This window comes from Phascolarctos cinereus, unplaced genomic scaffold, assembly GCF_003287225.1.
Source record: "Phascolarctos cinereus isolate Bilbo 61053 unplaced genomic scaffold, phaCin_HiC Scaffold_726;HRSCAF=1367, whole genome shotgun sequence".
NCBI classification, from domain to species: domain Eukaryota; kingdom Metazoa; phylum Chordata; class Mammalia; order Diprotodontia; family Phascolarctidae; genus Phascolarctos; species Phascolarctos cinereus.
In genome coordinates, this window is record NW_027556098.1 from 134,560,850 (window position 1) to 134,568,844 (window position 7,995).

The following is a 7,995-nucleotide window of genomic DNA, read 5'->3' on the forward strand; positions in this document are numbered from 1 at the left end:
ATTTCCTAAATTACAGACAACATAAAATAATCACCATAATCAGGAGGCCAAAAAACCTTGAAGTCTTATTCAGAAAACATTCTATCCCTTTGCTAAATGGAAAGATGTAGCAGACAATATGAGTTTATTTGTAAAGTTCATTTGTATATTATTACAGGGGAGAAGAATGGCAAATTACAAGCATTAGTCTCCCCACAAAACAGCGGAGAGGAAAATAGTCTGCAAAAAGCTTAGTGTTAGACTTAACTATGCCTGATATCCAAAGAATATATACAAATGAAACTGGACAGTTGATGACAATCTTGTGAATTAGGACTCTTTGGTCAGAATTTCTATTCCTAACACAGATGACAGTGCAATCATCAGATTTGTTAACTTGTGTTAGATGCCCTTTAGAGGAAGTAGAAATGGCACTTAAGGAGATGAAGTCTAGAAAAGCAAATGGCACCTAGATACATTAAAAAAAGGAAATCTGCACCAAATATTGCAATTTTAAAGGCACTCAAGAACAATTTTTTGATATATCTCAGATTCACATGGTTATCATGCTAGTTGACACTCATCAACTCTGTCCTCGACTATTGTAACAGCTTCCAAATTGATCTCCTTGCTGCCGGTCTCTCTCCCCTTCTGATTCATCCTCCATATAACTGCCATAATCTTCTTAATCTTCTTAAAACACAAGTATGTTCATGTCACTCCCCTTCTCAAGATTTTTTGATGTTTCACTATTGTCTCTGAGATAAAATATGAATTCTTTTTTTTCCTGTCTTTTCAAGCACTTTGCAATTTGACTCCAATCTGCCTTTCCAGCCTCATTTCTCATTACTTCTTTCCTGCCTTCATTATTTGGTCAATACTTCCTGACAAAGAAGAGACGAAAGATAATATTATTACCCTAAAATTTCAACAATGGAGACACCTGGAACTACTAACCCATGTACCTGTTTTCACATCACTATAAAATACTCTTTGTAAGAAACGTGTGCAAGGGGCAGCTAGGTGGTGCAGTAGATAGAGCTCCAGCCTTGGAGTCAGGAGAACCTGAGTTCAAATCCAACCTCAGACACATGACACTTACTAGCTATGTGACCCTAGACAAGTAATTTAACCCCAATTGCCTCCCAAAAAGCAAAAAATAAAGTATGTGTGTGTGTGTGTGTGTGTGTGTGTGTGTGTGTGTGTGTGTGTGTGTGTGTAATCTTTGATGAAAGTAGGAGAAGGGAATGGGAAAGCTTTCACAGGCTTTCCACAATCACCTGCATGAGGCATAGTGAATACAAGATTCCAATATATTTGTTGGTTGATGGGGGAATATCAATCAAATATTCAAAAACAAATCATTTGACTTGCTAGAGAAAAAGGCCGTCCCCCAGCAATGTGTCTTGTATGTATAATTTGATATCATGGGGATAGCAACTTGATCTTTGATTCCACTGGAACAGAGAGCTCCCAAGAGGGGAATTTCCCTCTACTACTGCAAGGCAGCACCTTCTCTGCAATTTATATTAGAGATTGCCTGGAGCAATGAGAAGTTAAGTGGCTTGCCCAGGGTGCCAGCACCTACATGGGTCAGAAGTAGGAACTGAGCTGAGGTCTTCCTGACTCCAAGGCCAGCTCTCTATTCACTACAAAACACTGACTCTCATAAATATCATACAAAATTCATTAATAGTTACAACTTCAAAGATAACTTTGGTCAAGATAAAAACAGACAAATATGCTCTCTAAAGGTGTCTGCCACCTGTAAAGAATGATATCATGTAAAAATTCCAAGTGAAAAATGGATTCCCTTTGAGTAATGAGGTTCTACAATAACTCCTATTTGTGGATGGCATTGTGATGGCAACATCAGGCCCTGGAATACTGCAAGGCCCTCCTCAATGACATCCACCACCACTCAAAAGAGATCTACCTAGCTATCCATACAGGAAGTTGAAAGTAAATGAAGAATGCATATGGTTCAGAGTATTACACATACTTGGCAGAATAGCCCATGAAATTAGTCCTTTGGTGCATATATGTAGCACACGAACACAGGTAAACAATGAATAAGGTCTAGAATTGAATAGGAGATGGAACTTAATTGTCATTTGAGAAACTGCAATTTTTTTTCCTTTCATTTATTTAGTTAGTTAGTTTTGTTTATTTATTTTGGTTTTCAACAGTCGCTTTTATAAGATTTTGAGTTCCAAATTTTTTTCTCCCTCCTTCCCTCCCCTCCCCAAGATGGCAAGCAATCTGATGAAGGCTATACATATACCATCATATTAAACATATTTCCACATTAGTCATGAGAAACTGAAATTCTTTCAATCTCAGTGTTGCTCTCTGTTGTAAAAGCCCCACCTATTTAGTGCCACCATTGTCCCAGTGATGCTATTTGACTTTAAATCAAAGAACACTACTAGGACATCAGGGGAACAGTTTGTTTTTTATCTTCACAAAAAAGTATGTACCTGGAGCATAGTAAGGATTTGAACTGAATTAAAATTGCTGGTGATCCAAAGAACAATGGGAAGACATGGTGGGTGTAAGCAATTTTCACCATAGAGCCATTATTCATAACATGTAAAGACAGAGCTTTGACAATTATTTAGTGAAAGCAAAGAATAATATGTAGGACAACCTAAGTGTTGCATAGCTATGCAAGAGATGTTAAAAGACAGATGTGTGTGTATGTGTGTGTGTGAGTGTATACATATATGTGTGTGTATATATATATGTATATATATATGTATATATATATACATATATATATGTATATATATATGTATATATATATATATATATACATATATATATATATATGAGTGTGTGTGTGTATATATATGTGTGTATATACATACACATACACATCTGTATCTTTAGGGAGATGCTCTGTGGAGCATTTAAGGAAGGAGAATTGTACAGGTGGAGAAGGCAAAAATGACTTTAAATCTGCACCAATAGAGAGGGTGCCCACACAAATGAAGTCACACATCCATCTGACAGCAAAGTGTTTATTCTTGAGCATACAGGGTAACGAACAAGTACAGCAGAGGTTCCCAATTCTAAGGGATTCACTAGATCTTGCACCCCAGGTAAAAAGCCCAACAAGTAATTTGAGGAACCCAGGTATGATTCATTTCAATGGGCTTTCAATTGGTGAGTGTTCACTATGTCTAGCTCCAACCTATACCCATCCCAAAGTCCCCTTCTCCTCATCCACCCTTTCTACCACTCTTCTGAGATTATTAATCAAATCAATACTACCATATCTGGAAAGAACTTGTTAATCAATTGCTCTATGTCTCTAATCATCACATCTCTGACTTACACAACCAAAATACTTTCCCCCATCCCCTACCCCCACTCATTTATTAGTATCATCTTCCCTTATTCAAAAATAATCTCCTCGAGGGCAGGTACCACTTTGCTGTTTGTTTTTTAAAAAAAAAACTGCCCTAAGGAGAATAAATTCCATGAAAAAAGAAAAAAAATTTTAAAATGTAAAGGAAGTAAGTTACAACTGAGTCCTGGCCTAAACATAGAAAGGTTGGGGCATCGGGTCTTTCATGGACGTTGAGACCATCCTGTGGAATGAGAAGAAGCAAGATGAAACCAAGCACTCAGAAAACAGAAGTAGAAAAATTTAGCTGGCATTTTGCCACATGCTGCATACTGCACATTCCCTTCAGCTGGACCTAAGCTTTGGGAAAGAGCTAAATGGAGAAGAAGCTGTTTTCTCCAGCACTTCCCCTACAGAGTTTAAAAGAACCAGTATGAAAGCTTCTCCCAGGGGATACCTGACCATCCCTGAAGTGCATGGGGCAAGAGAACATGAAGGGCTGAACATGCTGGGGAATAAATTAGTTATGTTTCTATGGAATTCCCCTCAAGCCTTTCCTTCTCTGTCCAGTGTGTTCTTATTTTCTAGGAATTGACAAATAGCAGATTTCAGAGACCTGCTGCTGGTAGTCTGGGTAATGCATAAACTTTTATGAAGTCATAAAGTCATGAAGTCCTGCCTGTCTGGATTTGAAGTTTTTCCACTCCTCGTGGGGGCCTGAAATCTACTATTCATTTTATAATCAGCACTTATTAGACACCTGCTATGTGCTGAGTTCTTTTCTAGGAATTATGGGGACACAAAGAAAAATAAGGCAGAATCACTCTCACAGTACTTATAGTCTAATTTAGGAAGAAATGAAAGATAACACAGATAACTATGCAGCAGAGGTCAAACAGACCTCTAAGGATCACTTGAAACCTCCAGGGACTTCAAGAACACTGTGACTCATTTTATTGGGCTTTTTAATAATGATTAACTTGTGGCTGTTTGTGTTCACGTTATCCCTCATCCCTGAAAGGACTTGTCACTTTGCCGTGACACCGAATATTCTTAATGTACCTTTCATCCTCCCCACCATGGATGGGCAGGAGGTTAGGGAGCAGGGCAGGGGAAGGTGTACTATCTCTGTTAAAAACCACAAGTCCTTTCATGGCTGGGCCACGACATGGCCATATACAAACAAGAAGTGGTTCATCATCTCCAAAAAGCCCAAGCAATGAGTCACCATGCTCTTGAAGTCCCTGGAAGTTTCTGGAAGCTTTAGACTTAGACTCCATAGAGAATGCTTCATAGGCTCACTCAGCCTCCACTAGACTTAGAAAGCAAACTTGAGGTGCTTATTCTCTCTGATCTAACTAGGGTTCTCATATTCTGAGCTTAGTCTAATAACCATCTGAATAGGCTATGTCTTTAACTCAGCCTTCTTCAGCTTATGTACTCTGGGTTCTTAATCTTGACCACATATTCAAAGGACCATAGAATATTAGGACGAGAAGAGGCCTTAGAGTTTTAGATCAACAAGTGAGGAAATTGAGACCCAGAAAGTAGAAGTGAAAAAATAAAGCCATCAAATATATTCTATGAAAGAGCCACGATTAGGATTTAGAATTCTTGACTCCTAATCCCATGTTCTTTTCATTACATCTCATAGTTCCATCTCCAATCCTATCTTCTTCATTAAATTTTCCTCTCCTACTCTGACTCCCAGTGAAACCCCCCTGGTGAAGCCTATACTTCAATTCAATCCAAATCCCAGTGTCAGCATAAGATAGAGAATGAAATACCAATGGGCAGAGAGGTAAAAGTGGCTATAGTTGGCACACAGCACTTTAAGTGGATGGAATGTAAGCATCTTGTACCACAAAGTCCACTAGCATATTTAGGAAAGGCAGACAAGAAAAAAGAGGATTGTGGGTTGTAGATCAGACCACCTAATACAGGATGGCAAGCAGATAGTATGGTGAGAGTAAATGAGCTGTAAGGACAAAGACACCAGTTGTTTCTAAGAATAGTATTACAACTTGGGGACCCAGGATGTTAGAATGTCACTCTTTCTGTATTTGTTTTCATCATGTTGAATGGAAGGTGTCCATGACTGTTTGTATCAGCCTAGGGTTGAGGACTATGTTGCTCCAGAGCCTACATACAATGTACCCCAGAACTGGAAGGGTAGGTATGATCAAGCTGTGATTCAGATTCTGGGTGAAGCTGTATATAAGAATTTTATGGACTGAATTTACTTCCTAAATCTGGGGTGCCTGGTAGCAAGAACTAGGCAAACAACAACTAGTCCCATCCAAAGATATTTTACATTAATTCCCTCATAGGTTTTGATGGGACTTCTTTTTAATTGTACCACCCTTTTAATTTCAATCACATCTTGATGCTTATAAATCTGATCACAATTTTTGGTTTTTAACCAAAAAAACTCATTTATTTTGAACTCTTTAACAGTTTATTGATTTGGGGAACTAATTCTAAATTTTAGTACATAGGAATGATAGTGATGAGACCAAAATAAGTCAACATAGTTAGAACTAAATCCAAGCAAATATATGGAAAAATCTACCCCGGTATGTTGGTTTTTCGTTGTCACATTTTTGCTGACATAAAAGTTCTGCATCATTTTGTCATCCTAGATGCTGAAAATCTTAAACCAATATCCAAATGTTGTCATTTGGTACAGATCAAAGGAGTCAAAGGAAGTCAGTGGGGAAGAGGGGAGAGACTAGTGGTAAAAATCCTAAAAAAAGGCAGATGTGTATGTGGGGGGTGGGGTAAGATATGGAGACAAAAGAAAGGAGAAGAGAGGAAGGGGGGAGGAAAAGAGGGGTTGGAAGAGGAGGGGAGGGGAGAAAGAAACAGAAAAGAGAGACTGTGACAGAAAGAAGGGGGGGAAAGAGAGGGAGGGAGGGAGGGAAGGAGGGAGACAGGGAGACAGGGAGAGGAAGGGAGGGGGAGGAAAAGAGGGGCTGGAAGACAAGGGGAGGGGAGAAAGAAACAGAAAAAAAGAGACTGTGAAAGAGAAAGGGAGAGGGAGACAGAGGTGGGGGGAAGACAGGGAGACAGAGAGAGGAAGACAGAGAGACAGAGAGAGAGAGACAGAGAGAGAGAGACAGAGAGAGAGAGAGAGAAAGAGAGAGAGAGAGAGAGAGAGAGAGAGATGCAATGACCTGCTGGTATGAGTTCTTCACAGGAAAGTATTATATGACCAAATATGAATCTGCTGTAGCTCCAATTCCCTGTGGCTCCAGGGAGGTGATTGTCTTATCTCTCTACTCCATCCTGCCTTATTGGCCCAAGGATTAGGATTTGCAATTTAATATTACTTCTCTCTTCCTTCTCCCAGTGGAGTGTGTCTCTATATATGCTCATAGAACCACAGGGAAATATAATTAACCCTTTAGAAGCAGAAGGAACAGGCAGAGGAGGGTACATGAAATGTATTACTGGTCTTAGAAATGTTCGATTCTTGAAAGGTTACTCAGTAAGCAGTGCTCCCCTTCTGCCTCTCTCTGGCCATTTCCACCAACTGTCTAGATTGTAAAGGAAACTGAAACACACAATTAATGGTGCCAATCAACTTACCCTGGAAGTATACCACCCTCACTCCTCTCTCTCTCTCTCTCTCTCTCTCTCTCTCTCTCTCTCTCTCTCTCTCTCTCTCTCTCTGTCTCTCTCTCTCTCTCTCTCTCTCTCTCTGTCATTCTCTCCTACCTGCACTTATGATGTCAAGTGGGTAGACAATGGGGGGAAGGTTACAATTCATTCTTACCATCCTAGGGGTAATTCTGGTAGGGGGAGAGGAAAATATACACTCCCACTATTCACTCTTACAGTTCCTGACCCTCACCCACTTCTCATTTACACAAAGCAGTCACAATGACACTTTTGACTCTCAAACATGAAACATTTATTAAACTAGAAGGCAAAAGCAAGAATAATCATAACATAACATTTACTCAAAATAAGGCAAAAATAAGAATAATCAAAACATAATAATCTTCATAGAAACTTGGATCACATTCTCCTACCAATGCACTCAGCGTTCATGGGGGACAATGGGCACACACTTACAGAATCTAGCAGTGAGGCACATGAGTAGGCAAGCCCACAACTACAGATCACAGGCTTGGATGCCAAGAGTCTCTTTAGGGGAAGTGATCTGTACCACCCATTACCTACTCCTCCTGTGAGCCTCTTTGCTACTCTTGGGTTGCTGAAGTTCTGTTATTCTCTTTCAGCAGAGTAGAGTTACATTCTTTCAGTGCAACATTGGCTCTAAGTCTGGGATCTGTAGCTTTCCTGATCTGTTCCCTTGTGAGGCACAGAAGTAGTGTTGAAGAGGTGGAAGGAACTGACTTAGCTGGTTCCAGTTAGAAATAAGGGCTGAGGACTTTCTATTGAAATGAGTAATATCTTGAAAGTTACTGAGCTGCCATTTTGTGTATCCATCAGGCAGGTTCATTGACCTAACTAAAGGACCGAAGATTTATTGACTAGCACAAAACATGTGACCCCACAGCTATGAGAGTAGCAACACTATTCCAGGAAAAAAAAAATAGAGCTGATGAGAGATAAGACACCTGCTAAAGAATAGTGGCAGAGAAGTGGTGGAGAGTTTGCCACTCTGCTGTTGTGCCAATCCTCTGCTGAATTCA

At 39.7% G+C, this 7,995-nt stretch overlaps 1 long non-coding RNA gene across 1 annotated transcript; it reads right to left on the minus strand.

Moving 5' to 3' along the window:
- Positions 1 to 739: 739 nt before the first annotated feature.
- Positions 740 to 6,985, minus strand: LOC144454325 (uncharacterized). The gene is made up of 2 exons (XR_013482708.1): positions 6,923 to 6,985; positions 740 to 863 (listed from the first exon to the last, which is right to left on the minus strand). It is a non-coding gene; the product is annotated as an uncharacterized LOC144454325 (long non-coding RNA).
- Positions 6,986 to 7,995: the final 1,010 nt, after the last annotated feature.